The sequence below is a fragment of the Macrobrachium nipponense genome, chromosome 22 (genome assembly GCF_015104395.2).
Source record: "Macrobrachium nipponense isolate FS-2020 chromosome 22, ASM1510439v2, whole genome shotgun sequence".
Taxonomy (NCBI): Eukaryota; Metazoa; Arthropoda; class Malacostraca; order Decapoda; family Palaemonidae; genus Macrobrachium; species Macrobrachium nipponense.
In genome coordinates, this window is record NC_087213.1 from 82,203,569 (window position 1) to 82,209,309 (window position 5,741).

Here is a 5,741-nt window from a genome sequence, read left to right on the forward strand (position 1 = left end):
TTATTAATATTGACTCATCCGACCTTAATTCCTTCCATATATCTTAGATATATCCTTATCATTTCACTATATAAATTGAAGAGATCAGGTGATAACACACAGCCATGTCTTACACCTCTCTTGATGTGCCGAGTCTGATTCGTCATTTTCTACTTTCACAGATGACTCTTGATTCCGATATATATTCTTTATCAATCTTAGATCTTTCTCATCGATATCTGTTCCAGTATCCTTATAAGGTCTACATGGCTAACCCGATCACAAGCCTTTTCATAGTCAACAAAACAAACATATAGATAGTCAACAAAACAAACTTATAGATCCTTTTTCACTTCTATTACTCTCTCCATCAATACCCTCCAAATAAAAATTGCATTTCTTGTCCCTTTATCTCTCATAAAACCACATTGTTCATTGCCAATATCTGGGAGTATCTATCTATTCTTGGATGAATTTCATCCTTTGTGATAACCAAAACTTTTGTTTTCTTAATATTTATTGACTGACCTCTTTCTCTGCTTGATTGGTATAAAGTTATGATTTTTACCCCTTTGTTGTCTTCTTCCATCCATTATTATCAAGATATCCTCTGTCATCCATTCTCTCCGAGCTCTCCTTTCCGTTGTTGGTATTATCTCATTACCTTCTCTTATTGCATTTTCCATATTTTGCCACTTTTGCTGAGGATGTTGGAGCACTGGGCCCTCCTCCTTAAGCTGGTCATATCTATTTCTTATAGTTATAGTATATTGGTTCTTCAATTCCTCTGTTTTCAATAATTTCAGTTGCCTCTTTGATTAAGGTGTACTTTTTCGTCAGATTTTTCAACTTCACCATCACTGTTGCTACAAATGGTACATGGTCACTATTACAATCAGCTCCCGGGTAGGTTTTCACTTGCTTGACAGAGTTCTTAAATCTTATTGTTATAGTATATTGGTTCTTCAATTCCTCTGTTTTTTCAAATAATTTCAGTTGCCTCTTTGATTAAGGTGTACTCCTTCGTCAGATTTTTCAACCTCACCATCACTGTTGCTACAAATGGTACATGGTCACTATTACAATCAGCTCCCGGGTAGGTTTTCACTTGCTTGACAGAGTTCTTAAATCTCTTATTGATGGCTAGAAAGTTTATTTGGTTTCTAACTCTGTCACCAGGGCTTTTCCATGTTTGATATAATCTGTTCTCTATAAGTAACTAGTCTACAAACCTGTTTCCTCTCTCATTTCTTCTACCTAATCCAAAAGGTCCTACAATGTGTGCTGTTCTTCCCTGTCCCACCTTCGCATTGAGTTCACCATTAACTATAATTACTTCATGCTCCTTGCACTGCTCTCTTGCCTGATTTAACTCTAGATAAAATGATCAACATCCTCTTCATCATGTTCCGACATAGGTGCATATACTTGCATTATGCATATATTAAATGGTTTGCCTTTTATGCCCACCAACAAAATCCTGTCAGATATAATACCAACACCTCTCTCAGCACTCTACCCTCCCGATTATATGAAGGTTCCTCTATGTTGAAGTTGGAGAACATCCCACACCTGGCCATCTAACTTCACTAAGCCCTAATACTTGTAGTTTCATTCTTTCTATTTCTCGCTTTACATTCATTTTCTTTCCAGGCTGATATAATGTTCTAACAATCCAAGTAGCTATCCTTATTTTTCTTGTTTTATGTTGTTTTTGGGTTATTAATACTTTTCTTTCATTTCTTTTTGGGGCAGTATCTTGATGACGGTCAAAAACCACCTGCACCACGTGACTTCTTTGACCGGGCGAGACAACCACATCATCCATTCTGACATAGTTCCCACTAACACGTTCATCTGCAATCTTTGTGACGTAGCCATGATTATTCTTGGAGGTTACATGGTGAGGTCTCCAGTTCTCTTCCATGCTATGGCTATAAGCCATAGACCTAGCCTTTACCTAAAAAGGTTGACCATACAAGGCAGTAGGGGTTTTAAATTGGGAGTTTTTCTTCTTCTTAGCCTTTCAACCAAAAAGATTATCCACAAGGCATTGGAGCTGCACCCTAGCAAGGGAGGCTTACAGGTACTACACCTTGCCCAAGGGTGACCTGGAGATAGTTGTAATTCAAGGAAACCTCATTCTGTCCGTTAGAAAAAACTTTGCAACCGGATACATCTTAGCCTCATATCCAAGTTAACAAACTGCAAAGAATAGAATTACGTAGCAGTTGACATTTTAAGAAATACTTAGTTTAAAAACCATTATAAAAGGAAGAAAATATTTTGGTTGGACCGAATTAAATTCATATCTCACTGTCCTCAAAAATCTGTAGTTTCATAATAGATTAATGGATAGAATTTATAATCAAGTGCCTCTGATGACCACATTCAATTGTTATAATAATAAACAAATGAATCAATCAATCAATTAATAAGTAAATACTGTTGAAATATATTGTTTTTGGCCAGTGGTTTCTGAGAGGAAAACGTAAACCACGTTCATCTGCTACTTCGGATGGTGTGATTGTTCTACCTGTATACAAGAAAATTTATCTTACGGTAATCTAGCGTACGCGGAGTTTAGACCACCGTAAACTTCTTTGTGCGGTAGAAATTTTGCTGCACCGACAATGGAAGAGTGCCGTTTTGTAACATAATCCTCTTTAGTTTCGACGGATGGGTAGCACAAAAGGTTTAGCTGTGAAAGCAACAGATGATATCTATCAGGGTACAGTTGGATGATCAAGTGGGGAACACTGGGCGTCTCAGCGGATTAATAATCACTTTCCATAAATACGAATGGAAAACGAGTGATATTACTGGTAGAAAATTTATGAATGTGATTGGGAAGCAATTAATTCTGATTAAATTTTCTATCCTACTGAAGTTTGTAGATGAAAATTGTCCAGCTTTTGATTTATCTTTTATTTCTTATGTTTTGTTTTGAAGATTATCAGAATGTTCGTGTTAGGCTTTAAGAGAGTTCCCATCGTCTTTATGACCAAAGAAACTGGTAGTCAAATGAAAATAATCGAGAAATGCCTTTTGAAAGATTTGAGCACATTAGAATACATAAGCATGTAAAATCAGACGAATTTGACTTTACTACTAATATATCAGCGCAAAAAAAAATAAATAAACTAAATAAAATAGTAGTCATAATAATAGGTCTTCTCTTTTGTTTGGTTCACTGAACACTTTTTGTAAAAGGAAGCTGCAGTAGAGAAAAGTCTTCCTGAATATTTCAAAACAAGTGTCCATTCGTATTCTAACAAGGTTGTTCGGCGATAGCACTCTATCTGCAATTTGCGTAGTCTCGAAACTCATAATGAAATTCCAGGGTTTGAAATAGCGAAGGTGAGGAAACCTTACGTTGTGTCATATGGATTTCGTCCCCCACCCTCTCTCTCTCTTTCAAAAATGCATGGGATTCCGGTACCATATTATCGTCCGAGGAAATAGCAACGAATCTGTTTTCAGCATCTTCCTATATAGGTGAAATGCGTGCCGGCTCGCCGGGATTTCATCATGCTGGGAGATATTCGAGTTATGTGGTATGCTATTCAGTCATCCGCTCCAAGATCATCTCCGGAGTGTGGCAGTCGGAATGACACCTGCAGATAAGCTCATAATAAGCAGATCATTTGATCCATCGAAAGCTACAAAACTAAGACCAAATATTTACTAATACGTTGTTATTATTGTTAGAATGTCTCACATCAATGGGAATATTGTTGTTATTCTCCTCATGTATTAAACTTTGAGTGACGTCAATCATTTCTAAGAACTACGCGATTGATACCCCTGCTCAGTGATGCGGGAACGATAGTTCTATAGAGATGGTAGTCAATAAAGAGCGGGTCCCCAAAGGAGAATATAAGCTAAGGTCCAGCAAATGCCGCAGAATGGATTGATTTCAGTTTTGAAATATTTCCTGTGTTAGCTCCGGAGTTTTTCGTTTTATAATTGTTTGGCTATTTGAACATATTGGTTGTAAGAGACAGCATATCTGCCAAAAAAACCTGGCAATGCCTAATGCCATGTTATATGAAAAGCTCAAATTGTCGTCGTGAGGTGTTCGTTATCTCAAGTGGATTTAACAACCTTTCAATTGAACACAGAAAGACGAATGATGAACTGCTGTACTCAATTGGCAATAGATAAAAATTACAGTGTAATTTGTTAAAAACATCTTACGACAAAATTATTCTGGACCAAATTTTAGATCTTCAAAGCGATAATGTTTACTTAGGAGACATAAAAATTCTCCGTGATTCTAATGAAGTGTGCAGGTTCAGATTAGAATCCAAGTGTGATATGTGATATTCGGAAGACTTTCTTTGCCATTTTTTATTGTTTTGTTATGAGCTATTACATTATTAATAATAATATTATTCCTGTAGATGAAACGTATTCAAAAAGGAACAAGTACAGAAAGTCCATTGACTAGAAATTCAAGCTTCCAAAGAATATTGGTTTTAGCCTCCCACCGCATACCCCACGATGCAGCAGTAACCAATCATGATACAGAGCCAGCGATTTTTCATCCCCTTGGGGGAGACACGAACCCGCGACATCTGAGTGGCATACCACCACCATACTAACCAATATACTAGCGGACCAGTTTTCCATTCGTCTTTTAATCTTTCCCACAATTATCCAGAGCTTGGCGTATGGACACTTAGAATATTATTTATAAATTTTCCAGTATTTTATCTCATTTTCACTTAGATAAAAAAAAATTCCACTGATCTCTTAGATAAAAAGAAAATTCCACTGATCTGTCAAGCCTTCATTTCCGCTCCTGTCATGCCCATTTCACCTGCTGTTCCACATTACTAAGCTTCGATATCTGAGCATGGGCACGATCCTATCATGGTGTTTCTTTTTTTTATTATTATTAATGTACGTAACGACTGTGGTTTATCCTTGGACTTCATTTTTCATTGTTGTAGCGAAGTCGTATAAAAGTATGATCAGTGGCCTGCACCGGCGCAGTATCTTATAAGGATGAGTGAAAATGGAGTAGGTTTCATTCAGGGACAAGATAATAATGAACCCCGTAAATATCCTCAGTTTTATATTGTCTCGAGTGGAGCAGCTGGTATGTTATAGGATATGGAATATAAATTGTGTCTCAATTATATTTTTGGGGAATTAGGGCTAAGAGAATTTCATAGAAACAAGGGAAGGTAAAAGAAAAGTTAGAAGTGCAAAATAAATAATTAATGGTTAAACGAAGTTAGCAGCGACCCTGGATATGGCATTCACAAAGGTAAAATACGTCTGGGTGGGATATTCAGTAAACAAATGGAATTACACATTACCCCTTGTTAATATAATATGGACAGTAGTAATTTAGGAGAAGCTGCTCATATCATGTTCTTGTGAACTCGTAACAGGTATGGAAGAGTCAACAAGAAATGAATACCATATAATATGGTTTATGATTCATTCAAGGGAGAGCATTATTAAATCTCTCTCTCTCTCTCTCTCTCTCTCTCTCTCTCTCTCTCTCTCTCTCTCTCTCTCTCTCTCTCTCCTGCTCATAAGATAGTGTTCAGATAGGTAAGATAATTAAAGTAGTAGAGGCCAATATAGTGATGTTATAAAGTGACGTTGTCTCTATTTCTTTACGTAGGCAAAAGTTTGTCGGGAAAGTAATGATAGAATTATCAGTGACATGAAATAAAACGCGATCAGTTTACAGAGAAAAATTTAATTTCCAGGGAATGAAATGAATCAAATAGGGGAAAGTG